Consider the following 21,246-nt stretch of genomic DNA (forward strand, 5'->3'; position numbering starts at 1 on the left):
TATTTTTCTTTTCTTTTTTTTCATTTTCATATAAACCTGAACCATTTATTTCATTATGCTGATATGATTTATATGTATGAGTCTAGTTTGGATACTTTTATATAGTCAAAGCATCTGCCAATTCAATGAAATAACATTTATGGATCAAATTTTCTGACATAATTTCCTTCCCTTAAAACAACAACGAAACTAAGGCTTACAGGGGAGACTGCCTTTATTTAGAAATGTTCATTAACATTAATATTCATGTTTTATATGATGCCTATAACCTAACCCAGTATAAAAGTGGGTCTTCTGCCCAGCTAAGATTTTTGCATGTTCATTACTTCAGCCTACAGTAAATCACACAGACATTTAATATATTGTTTTGTGTCCCCTGTGGTTTATTTGTAAGGATATTTCAATATAGTAAATTCAACATTTACAGTTATGAGTGTCTAATTTTAAACTGGGGTCATTAAGACTCTATTGGCTCTAGAGCTTTTTATTGCTGCCTCAAGCAAACTGACCTGCCAGCTTAAGGGTTGTAGCCCTGTGAGTCCCCGGATATTAGAGAGACAAGGTGGGTGAGGTAATAACTTTTATTGCTCCAACTTCCCTTGGTGAGAGAGACTAGCTTTGGAGCTTACAAAGAGTGTTTCCCAGACCTGAAGAAGAGCTCTGTGTAAACCAGGGGTTCTCAAACTGGGGGTCGGGACCCCTCAGGGGATCACGAGCTGTCAGCCTCCACCCCAAACCCCGCTTTGCCTCCAGCATTAATAATGGTGTTAAATATATTAAAAAGTATTTTTAATTTATAAACGGGGTCACACTCAGAGGCTTGCTGTGTGAAAGGGGTCACCAGTACAAAAGTTTGAGAACCACTGGTGTAAACTCCAAAGCTTGTCTCTCTCACCAACAGAAGGTGATTCAATAAAATATATTGTCTCTCACCCATCTTGTCCCACCAATAAAAGGCACTTCTGGCGGGAGACTGGGAAGGGGGATATACAGACACCTCTCTTGCTATGCTCCTGTCAGAGCTTCTTTCCTGGCAGCAGCGGTCACTAAAGACCTACCAGTGATTTAGGGAGACCCTTGATCAAATTCCCTCGGAAAAAATAAACAGGATTCTGCCTTGAGCTGCGCCCAGGAGAATTGGACCCTAAAGAATGAGCACCGCGCCATGATGAATTGTTCCAGTGGGCACCGTGCATTCCTGAGATCAAGGGCGCACACTCCTTTGAGGGGGTTGTAGACCCGCTGAGAAAGCCAGCCAGTGTCTTGGCTCTGCCCCTCACGTCGGTGCCCCCAGCCGCACCCCCCAGCTGGGATGGAAGCTGAGGTGGTTTGGCGGCCGCGTGTACACCCATGATTTGTGTTTCCTCGGCAGCTTTTCAAGTCAGCCAGATGCGAGGATAACCGTGCGAGAGGCGGCCCCGCTGCTCTGGGGGCAGAAACACTGAAGGGCCACAGCCTGCGGGCGCTGCCTGGCGAGGGGGGCTCGGCGGGGGTCAGGGCAGCAGGGGCGCGCCCTGGCCGCCTGAGCCCACCGCGGCGGGACTGAGCCGCCTGGGAGTGCAGCGGTCCGAAGAGCAGCGCCCCGAGGGAACCCGCGGCCACCGCCGCAGCATCTGGCGCCTCGCTGCTGGGCTTCCTCCTCCCGTCGCCTCCTCCTCCCACAGGCGGCGGCTGCTCCAGCTGCCGGGACTGGCCGCGCCGCGCGCTGCCTCTGGCTCAGAAGCGACCCGGGCAGCAGAGCAGCCGCAGCGAGCAGCCAGGGCTCCCCCGCCGGCCGGCCGGGCCAGGTGAGTGCCCGTCTCTGGGGGGTGGGAGGGGAGGCACAGACGCGCTGTCTCCTCTGGTCGTTCAGCTGTCCAAGGGCTGCAAAGTTGGGAGTCTCCCGCCGGGGTCCGCCCCGAGCGGCTGGGCTGAGGTGAGCGAGGGGGGACTCGCTGGGGATGAAGGGACCTGGCTTCCTCCCCCGGCACGTCTTGCCCCGTCCTATGGCAGGGCAGTGGGGGAAAGCGGGTCCCGCTGGGTGCGGGGCGGAGAAGTACCTGGGGGAAAGTTGCCCGCTCAGGCCGGTGTTTGCAAGAGGAGGAGGCTGGTGCGATATGTCTGGGGCTGGCCGGGCTGCGGCGGGGGATCTTGTTTAGCAGCCCGGCTCCTAGGTGAACGGGGGGGATGTGCAGCCCCTTCCCGCGGGCAGCAGGCTGGATGTACTGTACACCTCTGTCTTCACCCGAGCTGGGAAAGAGCCTTGTTATTATCGTTGGGGCCAAAGCCCAAGGCGCCTCTTCAGCTTTTTCCTCACTTATTGCCTGGGAAATGTAACTTTTGCCAAGCTAAAGGAGGAGAAACTAAATAAGAGCCCCGGGATCTGGTCCTGAGAAAAGAAAGAAAAAGAAAGTCTGCTGCGAAATAGGGCTCACGGGTGTAAACACAGCTCTCAACCTGCCAAGGACCCAGCTTTAAAATATGCCACTGACCCTCCCATAAGAAGAGACAATCGAGATAGCAAAGGCGGAACGTGTGGGGCCATTGATCTACATGACTTCAGTGGGGTTGCACAAGTGTAAGTAGGGACAATGTCTTGCCCATGTCTTCAGTGGGACCAGGACTTGACCCTGTGTCTGTAATAGGCATCACGTTTTGTTTAACCACTGCTCCGGGGTTGTGTTTCTGATATCAGGAATAAGCAGTGAGATGGCAACAAGTTTCATTATGATGTGGACATCAATATTGGTTTGAAATATGTGGCTCCCCATGTAATTGAGCATGTTTGAGAGGCACTGCTGCAAGGGGTTCTTTCTGACTTTCCCTCTAATCAAGAGTGATAAAATGATTAACTTCTCTGAAGTAGCCAGTGCATTACACAATAGCGCAGTGGTTCTCAACCAGCGGTCTGGGGGCCCCAATTTCAGGGGGTTCAGCAAGCAGGACCAGCGTTAGACTCACTGGGGCCCAGGGCAGAAAGCTGAAGTCACACCACATGGGGCTGAAGCCAAAGCCTGAGCAACTTAGCTTTGCAGGGGCCCCTGTGGCATGGGGCCCCAGGCAATTACCCTACTTGCTACCCCCTAACACTGGCCCTGGCTTTTATATGCAGAAAACCAATTGTTGTGGCACAAGTGGGCCATGGAGTTTTTATAGACTGTATCGGGGAGGCGGTGGGGACGGCTCAGAAAGAAAAAGGTTGAGAACCCCTGCAATAGAGAATACCTTATTTCTGTAATGTTTTGACTGACAGGTTTTTAATGTTTGGGTAGATCAGACTTTTTAATACCTGCATCATGGCCATGTTTCTGTATGAATCACAGTAGGCCAATTTTTCTCTTAGTGACACCTGTACTTGTCCATTGTTTTCTATGGGGATGAATGGGTGTAACTGAGAGCTGAATTTAGCCCAGTATTTGTTATTGCTTATCTTTTCATGTTACATTCTGAAACAAAAATGGTGAAACAGATGCATTTTAAACAAGATATTTTGAAAGTCATCTGGAGTCATTTGATACTCCTGAGGGCATTCTGTGCCAAAAAAATAAAAATCTTCTGCACAATAATTTAAAATTCTGCAAATTTTATTTGTCAAATAAATCTGGAGGCTCCAGCATGGCATTGGGGAGCACAGGGCACTGGCTGCACAGAGGTGGGAGATCACTGGGCAGCTCCCCCCCCCACCCCAGATACGGACTCAGTGGTAAGGCTGCACCCAATCCTGACACAGCGCAAGGACCTGCCTGCCCCAGAAACACCCCAGGGCCCTGCCCACTTGGTGTGGGCAGGCAGGATCCAAGTGTAGAGGGGCTTAGTGTGCGGGGATCCAGGTGTGGGTTGAGAGGATTCTGTGTAGGGCAATCTGGTGCGGGTGGCTCATTGGGGGATCCAGGTGTGTGTGTGTGGGGGGTCCTGGGTGCAATGATAAAGGGACTCTGCATGGGGGGATCAGGTGAAGGTGGTTGGGGCTCAGCAGGGTGGAGGGTCTGGGTGTGTGGGAGAAAGAGCTCGGCGGGGGGTATGGGTGTGAGGGGCTCAGTGGGGAGGTCCAGATGCAGCTGGTTGAGGCTTGGTGGGGTGGGGATCCCGGTGCAGGTGGTTCGTTGGGGTGGTCCAGGTGCAGCAGGAGTGGGGCTCATTGGGGGGGTGTTCTGAGTGGAGGGGATGAGGCTCGGCAGGAGGGTCTGGGTATGAGGGGGTCTGGATGCACAGGGGTTGGGCAGATGGGGGAGCAGCTCCCTGTATAGGGATCCTTCCCCCTGCAGCTGAGGAGTGATGGGTGCTGAAAGCAGCGGAGGGTGGGGGCTTTGCAGAGCTTCCTTCAGCTGGGGGAGAAAACTGGAAGTGGGTCTGACCCACCCCCGGATGCCATGCAAAGAAAGAGGAAGTCCCGTCCTCCCAGTCCAGCTGGAACTAGCAGCTGAGCCTGGCGCAGGGTAGGAGTCACCAGCTAGGTCTTCCCCAGTCCTGCCTACTGCCCCACAGTGATTTATCTCTCTGCCGGCTGCCCTGGGCCCCCAAAACATACTGCTGGGGAGGGTCGCATGACTGCTCTTGTGGCTCCCCTTTGCGCATGCGCAGTGGCGCAGAATTCCTCCTGGAGTAAAAATTTGAAACTGTGTATATTGCAGTCTATCCTCTTATATTGCCTTTCATGAGGAATGATGTGCATGATAATTACTGAAACCATCTTTCCCTGAATTTAGAGAGAAAAGGTGGGTGAAGTATAAGCTTTCGAACTTACACAGGTCCTGAAGAAGAGCTTTGTGTATGCTCAAAAGCTTTCACTGGCAGAAGTTCGTCCAATGAAAGGTATTACCTCACGCACCTTGTCTCTCTAATATCCTGGGACTAACACGGCTACAACATCACTGCATTTCCCTGACTTTGTCATTTTGTTACACTGAATTCAAAAAAAGAACAGGAGTACTTGTGGCACTGAATTCAAAGAAAATGTTTCTCTCTTTCATCATTTAGAGACTGTATTTATAACTGTTTTTTATATACAATATTTTTCTTAAACTCTTTTTATAGTGCACAGTTTTACATTCATTGTTTACAGTTGCTGGCTGCTGTATGTGTGGGGATGTTGTTTTGAACTGTGCAAAGAACACTAAACAAAACAATTGTAAATTAATTTCTTAGGTTATCATCTTGCATATTCTTAAGGTGGCAGATCTGCTCAGATTCCCTTTACTGTTTTCATACCCTAAAATTATGGGCCAAATGCTGCTTGCCTTCCTTTTGTCTTTAATGTCCTCACTGGAACTATTTGCATGAGTAAGGTATGCAGGGTTTGGTCCTATGCAAGGTGACACTGGTGGTGTTTTTGTTTTGTTTGTTTGTTTGTTTGTTTAAAATTTTTTGTCAATAAAGAGTTGGAAACAGTCATTGAATTAAACCAAAGAACAGAAACAGCTAACTTTGCCATGTTATCATTTAAATATTACACATTACTAAGAAAGCACACATATTGTAATTTATGGCTGAAAATTGTTTAAAGAGTGAAACATTGAAAGATGTCATATAATTATAAATAATGTGTAAATTGGAGCCAACAAAATCTTTTCACATACATGAAGTGGCAGTTAGATTCTAATGTTAATATTTTAACTGGATCTCTATAGGTCAGATGGAACTGTGAGCAAATTTTTCCTCCTTAGTACATTCCAAATTGAATTTCAGGATTTAGTATTTAATACCTCAATATATGTGGCTCTAGTTGGGTGAGTGGAATGAAGAAGGGACTCAGTTCCCACTCTTAAATTAATTAGCTTCATTTATGCCACCTATATTGGGGGGTGGAGGAGGGGTTGTAGGCAGAACTCCCCTTGAATGCAGTAGTAATTTTGCCTGACTAAGAATAGAATGGCATGAGAGGAAATATAGGAAGAAGAGTTCTGACAGTTTTAGCTCTCAGTATGAGACATGAGTAGCAGCCTCCACAAATATGTTGCTTTTAACATTAAACACCATATTTGGGTTATGAATGTTGTATTTTCAGCTAAAAGCTAGACCAGAATGTATTTGAAGGGCAAAATGGTAATCAATAATTTTAAAGTATAGAAATATGTCTAAGGGTTTTGCTCTTATCTCAAACACATGAACTCAAAAATATTGCTTATTTTGTAAAATCAATGTTGTGTACACATCAAGAGATTGATTTTTATAAAATATACAATAATAAATGTCTTATATGAAATTATGTATTAATGCTGCTCATTTGGAAATCAGTCCTGCATTTCTTATATGCCAAAAATTCCTTCAAAGTAAATTAGAGACAAGGTGGGTGAAGTAATATATTTTATCAGACCAACTTCTGGTGATGAGAAAGACAAGCTACAACAATTTGAAGTAAATTTAAATTCTGGGTGCCCAAGGAATACAGGATTGATTATATCCTTTGTGCAAAGACCAAGGGACAAATCCTGTTCTCCGTGCTCATGAGCAGTACCACTCATGTGAGTGGCTGATCAGAATTTGCCTCCAAATGTAAAGTAAGGATCCAATTCTGAAATTCTGCAGTACTTCAGTGTGAGTGTAATCTGCATCAGGACTGTGGGATCAGGACCAAGTTTTTCAGTCACTGTATATAAAATGTGTAGGCATTTAAAAGGTTGAGAGATATTGGACTTTTCATGTGTTTATTTTAGTCCCCACTTCAGGCTTTTCCATACATCTTAATGGTTATGTGAGCTGTAACTACACAGACAGTTCAGGTATCTGGTATATGAGCAACTCTGTGGAGTTGTTCCATTGTTGTTCACACTTTGTTCCAACAGGTGGGACTCAATATAGCACCTTATTAAAGTGCTGGTCATCTTTTCTGCTCTGATGGTCCTCTTGTGTTTTCGGAGACAACTGCTCAATTGCAGCCTACTGACTATTACAGAAAAAAAATCCTATCATCACAGTAGTTGTGATCATTTTGTAACTTAAAAAATTTGTTTTTGAAGAAAAGAGACAGCAAACCACATGTAGATGAAAGAGCAGATGGAAAAAAACATACTAGAGTTTTGGAAAAGTCTGGTCAAGTTAAAATACTTATTTACTTCATGGCTTTCAGAAGAAATTACTAGAATTCGTACTTAATATTTATATTATGTAAAATTAGAATGAGATAATTTTAGTTAATTTTTTAGTCACCAAAACACTAACCACAAATGTAGCATTAGACGTGTTCTCATTTATAGAGTTCTTTAGAGGATATTCATTGAAGAAGCAATCCTGCAAGATGTTATGATGGGTGAACCTGAAGTTGTCACACAAGATCAAACATGAGTGTTTAGGAGCAGTACAGATTGCATGTACCAGGAAAAGTGAATAATGTATATACACTGATTAGGAACATATTATTGTGGACTCATTAAAAAACAAAATCCGGTTACTGGCATCTATGGATATTTTAAATATTTAAAAACCCCATGTTGTACTCTGTAGAGAATAGTTTAGGTTGGCTCTCTGCCTGGATTTGAGTCTTCTGGGCATGCTGGATTATAGATATTGCCAAATTCTCCATTTTAATTTGTCTTCCAACCATTGGATTTTGGATTGTTCCATGTAGATTTTGCACCAAATTAATTCCAGGTGTTATTGTTGATTTCAGTGGAGTTAAGAATAAACCTGGCCCATTATATCTGAGATTTTTGAGCTTTTGTTCTGTCATTACAATAGTTATTCTGTGCCTACATCATCTTTTTCACAATGACATGAAAAAGTGAGGTTATTATATTCATGTTAAACTAAGTCAGTACTTTCCTCAGTGTGACTCATAACTGAGGAAGCTAATCACTTTATAACTGTTGATGATGAGCAAGAAGGAAAGAACCCAGATTGAGTTCAGGTTCCAGACTGAGTTTGCCAAGCTGACACTTATGCCTGGTCTACACACAGAAATTGAATTGGATTTAACTAAATTGTTTTCTAAAACAGTGGCTCTCAACCTTTCCAGACTACTGTGCCCCTTTCAGGAGTCTGATTTGTCTTGTGTACCTCAAGTTTCACCTCACTTAAAAAGTACTTGCTTACAAAAACAGACAGAAAAATACAAAAGTGTCAGTACACTATTACTGAAAAACTGCTTACTTTCTCATTACTACCACATAATTATAAAATAAATCATTTGGAATATAAATATTGTATTTACATTTCAGTGTATAGTATATAGAGCAGTATAAACAAGTCGTATGCAATTTTAGTTTGTACTGACTTCACTAGTGCTTTTCGTGTAGCCTGTTGTTAAACTAGGCAAATATCTAGATGAGTTGATGTAACCCCAGGAAGACCTCTGTGTACCCACAGGGATGTGTGTACCTCTGGTTGAGAACCAGTGTTCTAAATTGAGTTAAAGTAGCCTAATCTTCTTGTGTGGACACTCAGACGGATTTTAAAAGTGGCTAATATCGATTTAGCTTAATTCAATTATATTAGCCCAACCTCAACACCTGGTTTGGCCTGACCTTTGCCCTTCCCTTTCTCAGACAGCTTTTTGTGGAGCCTCTCTGTCATGTACTCCTTCTACACCCTCGTTTTGCAGGACAGCTACTAGCAGGTCAGGCTTCTGTATTATAATATGAACTGGCTACAGAGTTTCCTTCCCAGAGAGATACACCAGATGCATTCCCGGTTCAGATCCTTTAATAGACTGCCAAGAATGGCTGTTGTGAGCTTAAGTATATTATACACAGCACCATTTGGGGGTTAAACAGTATAATACAATTTAACATGCTGTTAAACTCTTCTTGTAAAGGAGTCCTCCGTCCGCCACATACTGCACCAGCCAGGAGCAGCACTAGTGCAGCCAGGAGCTCTGCTGAGACAGTGTTTGGTGCGGGAGGGGCAGCATGTGTCTGCCCCTTCAACGGCACATGCACAAAAGTTAGTGTAGTTCCCAGTGCAACATGTTGCTTAGGCCATGCACCCTCCCTCCTGTCAGATCAAAGCTATTTGAAGAGTGAATCACTCCCTGAAAATGAAGAGGCATTAGCTTCTGTGCTTAGCGTTCATTTGGCCATTGGGATACAATAAAAGTGAACTTTGATTTTTCTTTTTTTTAAAGTCGGCTAAATATTTCACCTTGCAACTCCTAAGGAATTCCAACAGCTGCAAGGATGGGAGATAAGAGATCTGCTGAATCCATAAAGTAAGGTGGAGGATGAGATCACGTCATCATTTTGCTTTCTTTGCTTCTGCTTCTGCTGCTGTATGAGCCAGGAGAGCATGGAAAGGAGAGTGGGGGAGACTGTTTCACTACTCGCACGCGTGCACACACACAGGAAGATGGAGAAAGTTTAAGCGTAAGTTTTCAGGAGAAGGCCAAGTAGAAGTATGAATTAAGCATTCTTCTCTCTGGCATCCGTGGCTCCAACTTCAGTTTCTCCAAGATGGTATTGTGAAAATATCTGTCTTGCTCACTGTTCTGACTGTGTACATCTCCATCTTCAAAACCTCTTAGGATATGTCTACAGGGCAGCTGGGAGCGAGCCTCCCAGCCTGGGTAGACAAACTCATGCTAGTGGGGCTTGAGCTAGGAACTAAAAATAGCAGCATGGACATTGTGGCTTAGGCTCTAAGGCCTTGGAGGTCCGGTGGGCTTGGGAGCCTGAACTTCAGCCTGAGCCACTGTAACGATGCGGTTCTGGCGGGACCCAACTGAGAGTGCCAATTTAGGACAAATTGCTCAAGCAGGGCAGTTACAGCCCAAGGCTGGGTTTTTTCCACCTCTAAGGCAAACCAAACCAGCCAGACAAAGAGGACTTTGGTCTCACCCCACTGGCTAACCACAAGTCACACAAGCAATTTCCTTAGACACTCCAGTTTCCCAGTATCACCACCGGTGCCACTCATCATGGGGACAAATGGTTATGAAAACCAATACCCCAGTAAATGAAAAAAGGTTCTCCTGATCCCACAGGACCAAGCCCCAGACCCAGGTCAATATACAAATTAGATCTTACCCACAAATCACGCTGTTGCCAATCCTTTAGAATCTAAAATCTAAAGGTTTATTCATAAAAGGAAAAAGATAGAGATGAGAGCTAGAATTGGTTACATGGAATCAATTACATACAGTAATGGCAAAGTTCTTGGTTTAGGCTTGTAGCAGTGATGAAATAAACTGCAGGTTCAAATCAAGTCTCTGGAGTACATCCCCAGCTGGGATGGGTCCTCAGTCCTTTGTTCAGAGCTTCAGTTTGTAGCAAAGTCCCTCCAGAGGTAAGAAGCAGGATTGAAGACAAGATGGAGACAAGGCATCAGCCTTTTATAGTCTGTTCCAGGTGTAAGAACACCTCTTTGTTCTTACTGTGGAAAATTACAGCAAAATGGAGTCTGGAGTCACATGGGCAAGTTCCTGCATACTTTGCTGAGTTACAAGGCGTATCTGCCTTCTCTCCATGGATCAATTGTATAGCTGGTGGTCCATAATGGGCCATCAAGCAGGCTAGGCAGAGCTAATACCAACTTGTCTGGGATGTCTCCCAGAAGCATAGCATAAGTTTGAAATACAGACAGTATAGAGACAATATTCACAACTTCAACTACAAAATTGATACACACATATAGACAGCATAATCATAACCAGCAAACCATAACCTTGTCTTAGACACCTCATTTGACCCCCTTTTTACAAGATTTGGTGCCACTACAGGACTTTGGTTGCAACCATGTTCTCTATGGTCCCAGATTATATCAATAACGTCACAGCCGCAACATCCAGACTGCTAGTTTTGGCATGATAGCTCAAGACCGTTAGCATGAGTCTGTCTACCTGGGCAATGTGGCTTACTCCCCACTGCAGTATAGACATGCCCTTAACGGTTCCTCTTGCCATCCACATCAAATTCAAGTCCTGTAGCTGAATGTCAAGGCTTTGTAAAACGTTGCTTTTCTCACTTGCCACTTCTTCTCTTGTCCCTCCTACTGAACTCAGACGACATGCCTAAGTGCTTCCCTAGTCTCCATCTTCCACTTACCTCCTTGACAACTTGCATGAGGCCCTATATGTTTGGAATTTCCATCCTGACTTTGTCTGCCGTGCCTTCACACTTTTCATGAAATCTATAGCACTACTTAGAGTAGAGTTTAACAACCTCCCACCCCTGAGGCACTGAGACATAAAAGCAAACATAGCTACTTTGCTGCTTATTGCAACCCTTCCTCCTCATCCTCCATCCATATTTTGTCTGTTTAGTTTGTAAACTCCTTGAAGCGGAGACCGTTGCCCCAGTCATATGTTGCCTTAAGGTTTTTATGTTGATCCAGTCTTAAGGACTCTTAACAGATCTCTCTCTGGGGGATAGCCCATGTGTAAGGTGATTTCTCGGTCAGTGTAGATCTTGTGAAACAGCTGTAAGATGCTCCCTTTCTCATTCCCCAGCATATGGGGTATGCAAGGTAGGGGGAAAGGAGAGAGTGAGGCTGTATGGCTGCTCTCACTTACTATAGACTGAACTATTTCCAGAATGGCCTTGGAATAAAAGGAGACACAAAGGTGACTTAAGGCTATAAACTGCCCCATTTCTGTACTGAAGGCAAGAATTCAAGAACTCAGAATTGGGGTCTTTGTCTCTGGAAAAACACTAGCTGCACTTCTAGTATTATATAAAATAAGTTAAAATAATGCAAAATCCTACATTAGTTCCATATTAAGGTTAAGATTTACATGCTCCCAAAGTCAGGAAATACAAAAGTTAAGGCTGAATGTACAGTCTTTTGGATTCAAACAAAACAGCCCTTGTGTTTCATTATTTTTTTATTGTGTCTGACACCAGTCACTCAGATTGACGCTAAGGATATGTCTACACTACGAGAGTAGTTCGATTTTACTTAAATCGAATATGTGGAATCGATATTGCAAAGTCGAACGTGTGTGTCCACACTAAGGACAGTAATTCGACTTTGTGAGTCCACACTAACGGGGCAAGCGTCGACATTGGAAGCGGTGCACTGTGGGCAGCTATCCCACAGTTCCCGCAGTCCCCGCTGCCCATTGGAATTCTGGGTCGAGCCCCCAATGCCTTCTGGGGAAAAAAATGTGTCGAGGGTGGTTTTGGGTAACTGTCGTCATCCAATTGTCACTCCCGCCCTCCCTCCCTGAAAGCGCCGGCGGGAAATTAGTTCGCGCACTTTTCTGGTCAGTGACAGCGCGGACGCCACAGCACTGCGAGCATGGATCCCGCTGCGACCATCGCTGCAGTTGTGGCCGTTGTCAACGCCTCGCAGCTTATCATCCACCTTTCCCAGAGGCAGATGCAGATAAATCAGGCGAGGAGGCTACGGCACCGCGGTGAGGGCCTGAAGTCTGAGAGTAGCACAGACCTGTCAGAAAGCATGGGACCCAGCGCCGAGGACATCACGGTGGCAATGGGTCATGTGGATGTTGTGGAACGGCGATTCTGGGCCCGGGAAACAAGTACGGACTGGTGGGACCGCATAGTGCTGCAGGTCTGGGATGAATCCCAGTGGCTGCGAAACTTTCGCATGTGGAAGGGGACTTTCCTTGAACTTTGTGAGTTGCTGTCCCCTGCCCTGAAGCGCAATGACACCCGGATGCGAGCAGCCCTGACTGTCCAGAAGCGAATGGCCATAGCCCTCTGGAAGCTTGCAACGCCAGACAGCTACCGGTCAGTCGCGAACCACTTTGGCGTGGGCAAATCTACCGTGGGGGTTGTTGTGATGCAAGTAGCCAACGCAATCATTGAGGTACTGCTCTCAAAGGTAGTGACCCTGGGAAATGCGCAGGCCATCATAGATGGCTTCGCCGCGATGGGATTCCCAAACTGCGGTGGGGCTATAGATGGAACTCACATCCCTATCCTGGGACCGGACCACCAGGCCAGCCAGTACATCAACCGAAAGGGCTACTTTTCAATGGTGCTGCAAGCACTGGTGGACCATAGGGGACGTTTTACAAACATCAACGTTGGATGGCCGGGCAAGGTTCATGACGCTCGTGTTTTCAGGAACTCAGGTCTGTTTAGACGGCTGCAGGAAGGTATTTACTTCCCGGACCACAAAATAACTCTTGGGGATGTGGAAATGCCTATAGTCATCCTCGGGGACCCAGCCTACCCGCTAATGCCCTGGCTCATGAAGCCCTATACTGGCGCCCTGGACACTGAAAAAGAACTCTTCAACTACCGGCTGAGCAAGTGCAGAATGGTGGTGGAGTGTGCTTTTGGCCGTCTCAAGGGGAGATGGAGAAGCTTACTGACTCGCTGTGATCTCAGCGAAACCAATATCCCCATTGTTATTGCAGCTTGCTGTGTGCTCCACAATCTCTGTGAGAGCAAGGGGGAGACCTTTATGGCAGGGTGGGAGGTTGAGGCAAGTAGCCTGGCTTCTGATTACGCCCAGCCAGACAGCCGTGCGATTAGAAGAGCCCAGCGGGCTTTGAAAGCTAGGTTCCTGAGTGAGCAGGGTAACCTGTGACTATTAAGTTTGTTTACAGAGAAGCTGAACCTGCCCCCGTTTCTTTACCCGGTTAATGTTGACTATCCTCTCCAGTTACATACCCCTTTCACCCCGTTCCCCCCCTTCCAACACACGTTTAAAAATAAAATCACTTGAATTTTGTTAATGAACACCGTTTTCTTTATTACTGTTTTCGTGGGAAAGTGTTGAACCTGGGACGCAGACTGTGGTGGGGAGCGGGTGTAGTGTAGTGATGCAAATGATGCTTCCAAACTCCAGGAATGACAGGCTCCGCAGTGGTGGACTGGTGGTTTCAACGGACCCTGCCACCCCTCCTGTTCGGGACTCTGTGTGTGTGGGGGCTATGTGACTTTGTGGCAGGGGGAGGACGGTTACAGATCCCCTGCTGCGTGGCTCTGTGATCCAGGATAAGGATTGCTGCATAAGATCTGTAACTGCCCTCCCCCGCCACAAAGTCACAGAGCACCCCCCACCCCCCACAGAACACTAAAACCACCTCCCAGAATGACCAGGGTAACTAGTGACTGCAATGTGTGTGTGCCCTGCTGCTGAACCTGCCCCCGCCTCTGTACCCTGGTAAAGGTGACTGTTCTGTCCAATTACCAACCCCCTTCCCCCCCTTCAGACAGACTCTCCTCTAAAGAACATGATGGAAACAGTAATTAACAGAAACGTATTTTTTATTAGCAACTACACATGAAACTGGGGGGTGAAACTTGGACGGGGGCTTGGGTGAGGCGGGAAGGAAAGGACTTGTCAAATTTTGGGGAATGAGAGCCTTCTAGTAGTAGAGCAGTCTGCAGGGGTGGAGTGAGAGTTTTCACGGACTCTGCCGCCCCTCCTTCTTTGGACTTTGGGTGAGGGGGGTATGGGACTTGGTGGCAGGGGAGGGCGGTTACAGATAGACTGCAGCGGGGCTCTGTCCTCCTGCCTCCGGTCCTGCAGAACATCCACAAGGCGCCGGAGCGTGTCCGTTTGCTCCCTCATTAGTCCAAGCAGCGTTTGAGTCGCCTGCTGGTCTTCCTGCCGCCACCTCTCCTCCCGTTCCATGTGTGAACGGTGCATTTGGGACAAGTTCTCCCTCCACTGGGTCTGCTGTGCTGCCTGGGCTCGGGAGCAGCCCATAAGTTCCGAGAACATGTCCTCCCGTGTCCTCTTCTTCCTACGCCTAATCTGCGCTAGCCTCTGGGAGTGTGATGCCAGGCTGGGTTGGGAGACAGTCGCAGCTGTGGGAATGGGAAAAAGGGAGTGAATTCCTCAGAAAGATAAATTTCGTTGTGAACAAAGAACATAGTCTTTCTCTGTGAACAAGACCATGCACAGCACCTATCACATGCGCACTCAGGACAAGGTCGAATTTTCGGCCTTCGCATTCAGTGCCTGGGGTCTTGCAGTGCAGATCAGAGAAGCGGGGCAGGACACCGGAATTTGTGTAGCAGGCCGACATGGTAAGCCGTAGACTTGTGGCTGCTTAAAACTTTAATAGTTGCACTGGCCTCCTTTCACATTGAAAGCAATGCCAGTCCCTGCTGCCAGCAATCCGGCAAGCATGAGCTCTGCCCCTGTCCCACCCCCTCGCGGCTGTCCCAGGGAAAGATCCCTGTATGCTGCCCCTCTCCCGCCTCCACCGCGGGACTGTAAACCGCCGGTTACAGTTCTGTAAAGGAACGGGCAAGCAGTCCCAATACTAACATTCCCCTACCTAATTCAAAGCAGGTCACCATGAGCGACATCACCCTGATGAGGATCTCAGACACAGAAAAACAAAGAATGCTTCGGGAAAGCCTGCAAAGACCAGGGCCGTATGCCGCCATGCTCTGCAGGGCAATGATCCCGGAGTACTTGCTTGTCTCCTGGCGCGGAAATGTCTGCTATTACGGAGGACCCAATAAGGCCGCTCTCCCCAGGAACCTGATGCAAAGGCTTTCCAATTACCTCCAGGAGAGCTTCGTGGAGATGTCCATTGAGGATTTCAGCTCTATCCCCAGACATATAGACCGCATTTTACTGTAGCTGCACTGGCAGGGACTAAAAAGTAGAGCGGCTTGGGCAGAACAATCATGCAAAACCGGACATTGTTAGATTTTTTTTCCAATAGTTGCACTGCCCAGGACTGAAACGTTAAGCGCCTAGGGCACACTAATCATGAGAAACCCATTGTTGTTATTGTTAATATTCCTGTTATGTTAAAAATAAATGTTTAGATGTTTAAAACACTTACTGGATGATCCTTCCCCTGATTCTGTGTCCGGTTTAATGGCTGGGGACGGTTGGTAGGGGATCTCTGTAAGGGTTATGAAGAGATCCTGGCTGTCGGGGAAATCAGCGTTGTAAGCGCTGTCGACTGCCTCATCCTCCTCATCTCCTTCCTCATCTTCCCCGTCCGCTAACATGTCCGAGGAACCGGCCTTTGACAATATCCCATCCTCAGAGTCCACGGTCAGTGGTGGGGTAGTGGTGGCGGCCGCACCTAGGATGGAATGCAGTGCCTCGTAGAAATGGGATGTCTGTGGCTGGGATCCGGAGCGTCCGTTTGCCACTTTGGTCTTCTGGTAGCCTTGTCTCAGCTCCTTGATTTTCACGCGGCACTGCGTTGCATCCCGGCTGTATCCTCTCTCTGCCATGGCTTTAGAGATCTTCTCGTAGATCTTTGCATTCCGTCTTTTGGAGTGCAGCTCGGAAAGCACGGACTCATCGCCCCACACAGTGATCAGATCCAAGACTTCCCGATCAGTCCATGCTGGGGCCCTCTTTCTATTCTGAGATTGCACGGCCATCTCTGCTGGAGAGCTCTGCATCGTTGCCAGTGCTGCTGAGCTCGCCACGCTGTCCAAACAGGAAATGAGATTCAAACTGCCCAGACAGGAAAAGGAATTCAAATTTTCCCGGGGCTTTTCCTGTGTGGCTGGTCAGAGCATCCGAGCTCGGACTGCTGTCCAGAGCGTCAACAGAGTGGTGCACTGTGGGATAGCTCCCGGAGCTATTAGCGTCGATTTCCATCCACACCTAGCCTAATTCGACATGGCCATGTCGAATTTAGCGCTACTCCCCTCGTTGGGGAGGAGTACAGAAGTCGAATTTAAGAGACCTCTATGTCGAACTAAATAGCTTCGTGGTGTGGACGGGTGCAGGGTTAATTCGATGTAATGGCGCTAAATTCGACATAAACGCCTAGTGTAGACCAGGCCTAAGTTTAGGTTCACGAGAGTCTTAGTCACTGAGTAGATGCTTATTGGAAAAACACCCAGTAGGCTATTACACTCATGAACTAACTGCACATATGAATTGTATATGAGTTAGTTTATACTATGTCTCAAACTTCAACAGAGTTACATGAGTGTAACTCAGGCAGAACTTGGCCCACTGTGCTTGGCTTCTTTGCATTTGTAAGAGACCATCCAATACCAATAACCTAGAATAAGTCAAAATATACATTCCCTCCCAAGGGTTTTCCCCTGATTACCACTAGCAGCTGAGCCAATGTTTTGAGGTGGTTTGCTGTGGTGTACATACAACATTTTGCTCACTGTGAGCTGCTTTTAGGTGTTAGGATATAGCTTTCTTAAAAATGAAGTATTAAACATCTTTTGACGTATTAAACATTACTTGCATCACTTTTAGCCATTCACAAAAGGCCTACAAAAGCTTACAAGTGAAGAAAAATACATTGTACCTGTAGACAAATTGAAACAGGAAATATCAATTAAATTAAGCTTTACTTGTTACATGTTGGATAGACTAGCTGAAACACACGTTCAGGGACATATAAACACTTGTAGCAGCCAAAGGAAAAGGTGGTATTCTATCAGAAGATAAACTGATTTTTACAGACTACTTGTATGTCTCAGTTTGCAGTCTTAGGCCTTGTCTAAACTACAGGGGAAATTGGATCTAAGCTACGCAATTTGAGTTACGTGAATAGCATAACTGAAATCGACGTAGCTTAGATTTACTTACGACGGGGTCCACACTACACAATGTCGTCTCCTGTTGACTCCCCCCACTATTCTCGATCCTGTGGAGTACAGGAGTCGACAGGAAAGCATCATCTGCGGTCGATTTAGTGGGTCTTCACTAGACCCGCTAAATCGACCGCCAATGCATCGATCGCTGCTCATCGATCCCCCGGTAAGTATAGACATGCCCTTAGAAAACACCATCATTCAAATAATTCTTTTACTGTCTTCTGGAAAAAACTGACGGCCCCCCACCCCCAACTTAGGACAACATTTTTTAAAGGATGGCGTTATTTCTGCTGTTAAGTCAGTGGACGTTGTATGTGCCAGGTTTAACAGTGACATAAGACTTTCCAACATAAGCATCCTCCCCATTACATCTCTCTTACTTCAGCCAAAGTTTAAAAATAAACTAGAAGCTTTACTACTTTCTGATGCCAATCTGGAAAATAAGGAAGCGGAGCTGATGGAAGAAGCTGATAGTCTTATTCTTATCCTGGAGAAAGCAATGGGAAGCACTGAGAAAGAGAGAGAGAGAGAGAGAGAGAGAGAGAGACATACCTGCACAGTCCCAGCCATCCTTCCTGTGTCTTGCTCCTGACTTACTTCTTGCTGCTGGCATAATACACGCTGTCTGTTGTCACAAAAATGCAACAGAAAAGGCTTACTATTTCAACACTTCCAACTTCAACAAAGAAAACATATCATATTGCAACATGACTCCAGAAGAATGAGAAAAATATCCCCAATGTAAGAAAGTGCTAAATATGTCTATATGTGAGTGATCTTTTGGAGACATACTGAAGTACAGTATGGTTACTAAGGGTGAAATCCTGGCTGCAGTGACTTCAGTGGAGCCAGGATTTCACTCCAGGTCCTTTTCATATCACTGCTAATGTTCTGCTTTTATTTTAAAACTGTGTTGAGTTACTATAATATGATTGTTTTCATGTGGCCTCTTTTTGCTCCAGTTATGTTTTTAACTTGAAATAAAAGCTAACAAAAATTAATATTAGAATAATTAAAACAGAAAAATAAATACAAATATTAGATTAATACAATTTGTATTAGGGTTGTTTGCTAGAGGGAGCTACAAACTTTAACATTACAATAATGCTATTTAAAGGTATGCAAAATACTGTCTGGAGTTTTTAAATAATTCTGTAATGTAGGAAAATATTTGTATTAAAGCCAGAGGTCTTTAATGGGGCTCTCTCTAAGTAATCGATGCAGGATTAGAACAAAAGAAAGTGAAGACAACATACCCGGTAGTTAGGTATGAATGTCTGAATTTCAAGTGTTTGCAATGATTATAAATGGTGAAAAGTTGTTCTGGATAAAGCTGGACATAGTAAAACAAGTTCCCAGTAGTTTATTTTTTAAAATGTAAAGAGTACAAAAAAGAGAAACACTTACTGGTTTTCATATTCTTTTTCCTTACAGTTGTATTCAAAGAGAACTGTGAAGGCTTTATGGAACTTTTAAAATTCAGTTTCACAAAGAGTACAGTACAGTGCAGGACAATAATGTTCATAGTAAATACCATCTGTTTCATCTAGAGAGATTGAATTGGTCTTAAACCCACTCAAAATGTACTTTTATCAAAAAAGCAGAACTTCTTTAGAAAACTGCTATTCTATTTCAAAAGTGCTGGCACAATATGGCACATGGTTTGGAAAAAGCAGTGGATGACACTATTGCACCATAATAAGGCAAAAACCAATAAAGGTCTTCTCTAATTCAAACAACTTGAACATTGTAAGTAATACTAACAATCATCTTAAATGTCATTACTTGAGAACACCGAGCTGTAATTTAAATACACCTCTACCCTGATATAACGCGACCCGATATAACACGAATTCGGATATAACGCGGTAAAGCAGTGCTCCGGGGGAGCGGGGCTGCGCACTCCGGTGGATCAAAGCAAGTTCGATATAACTGGCTGGATAACCGTACTCTGGCTGGATAACCGTACTCAGAGAGTTGTTATTAATGGTTCCCAATCCTGCTGGAAAGGTATAACAAGTGGGGTTCCGCAGGGGTCTGTTTTGGGACCGGCTCTGTTCAATATCTTCATCAACGACTTAGATATTGGCATAGAAAGTACGCTTATTAAGTTTGCAGATGATACCAAACTGGGAGGGATTGCAACTGCTTTCGAGGACAGGGTCATAATTCAAAATGATCTGGACAAATTGGAGAAATGGTCTGAGGTAAACAGGATGAAGTTTAACAAAGACAAATGCAAAGTGCTCCACTTAGGAAGGAAAAATCAGTTTCACACATACAGAATGGGAAGAGACTGTCTAGGAATGAGTACGGCAGAAAGGGATCTAGGGGTTATAGTGGACCACAAGCTAAATATGAGTCAACAGTGTGATGCTGTTGCAAAAAAAGCAAACATGATTCTGGGATGCATTAACAGGTGTGTTGTGAGCAAGACACGAGAAATCATTCTTCCGCTCTACTCTGCGCTGGTTAGGCCTCAACTGGAATATTGTGTCCAGTTCTGGGCACCGCATTTCAAGAAAGATGTGGAGAAATTGGAGAGGGTCCAGAGACGAGCAACAAGAATGATTAAAGGTTTTGAGAACATGACCTATGAAAGAAGGCTGAAAGAATTGGGTTTGTTTAGTTTGGAAAAGAGAAGACTGAGAGGGGACATGATAGCGGTTTTCAGGTATCTAAAAGGGTGTCATAAGGAGGGAGAAAACTTGTTACCTTAGTCTCTAAGGATAGAACAAGAAGCAATGGGCTTAAACTGCAGCAAGGGAGGTTTAGGTTGGACATTAGGAAAAAGTTTCTAACTGTCAGGGTGGATGGGGGGAGGGATAGCTCAGTGGTTTGAGCATTGGTCTGCTAAACCCAGGGTTATGAGTTCAATCCTTGAGGGGGCCACTTAAGGATCTGGGGCAAAATCAGTACTTGGTCCTGCTAGTGAAGGTAGGGGGCTGGACTTGATGACCTTTCAAGGTCCCTTCCAGTTCTAGGAGATAAATAGGATATCTCCATTAATTTAATTTAATTTATTTATTTAAACACTGGAATAAATTGCCTAGGGAGGTTGTGGAATCTCCATCTCTGGAGATATTTAAGAGTAGGTTAGATAAATGTCTATTAGGGATGGTCTAGACAGTATTTGGTCCTGCCATGAGGGCAGGGGACTGGACTCGATGACCTCTCGAGGTCCTTTCCAGTCCTAGAATCTATGAAACTATAAACGTGGTTAGATTTTTTGGCTCCTGAGGACAGCGTTATATAGGGGTAGAGGTGTATATTCAGCTACATCCTTAGTGATCCTTCCAGAGTTCTTTAGCTCTTGTTGTTGCAGCACTTACAGAGTGTAGTTTTCTCTAACACATTTGGGGTGCTCTGCAACTGTGCATAAGAAATGTGGGGAAGTTCACTCACTGCAGATTAGATGTTAGATAGCAGATGTTCCCCCCGCCTCCCCTACTGTGGTCTGTTTCTTCTTGTGACTCATCCTTCTAGCCATGTTACGTTTAGTCTCACCCCTTCTGGTAACAGAGTGCAACAAAAGCAAGCATCTGATCCCTCCATTCAGTCTGCTGCCCTCAATTCAGGGCCCAGTTGTCCATATGCCCTTTTCTCAGGGCTTACAGTAGACCATATGCCCTTCACAGGGGCTTTATGCCACCTTGCCAATGGCTGGTAGGGGAATCCAGGCTCATCTGCTACACTGGGTTCCAGTCCAGAGACTCTAGGACAGGCAGTCAAAGTTCACACTTCCAGACTCCCTGCTGCCACTTCTCTGGACTTCTTCCTACCAAGGCTTTCCCTGGGGGTTCTTCTCATCCTGCAGGAGCCTTCCTGTTCCTTACAGGTCTCTTTACTCCCTGCTACCATGAGAGTG

At 45.7% G+C, this 21,246-nt stretch overlaps 1 protein-coding gene across 1 annotated transcript in view; it reads left to right on the top strand.

Annotated features, from left to right (window-relative positions):
* Positions 1-1,724: 1,724 nt before the first annotated feature.
* ADGRG2 (adhesion G protein-coupled receptor G2) overlaps positions 1,725-21,246 on the top strand; it is a 97,584-nt gene continuing 78,062 nt past the window's right edge. The window contains exon 1 of the mRNA XM_065406888.1: positions 1,725-1,787. The gene's annotated coding sequence lies outside the window, so the exon portion shown is untranslated. The remainder of the gene's footprint in view (positions 1,788-21,246) is intronic.

This window comes from Emys orbicularis, chromosome 1 (genome assembly GCF_028017835.1).
Source record: "Emys orbicularis isolate rEmyOrb1 chromosome 1, rEmyOrb1.hap1, whole genome shotgun sequence".
Lineage (NCBI taxonomy): Eukaryota > Metazoa > Chordata > Testudines > Emydidae > Emys > Emys orbicularis.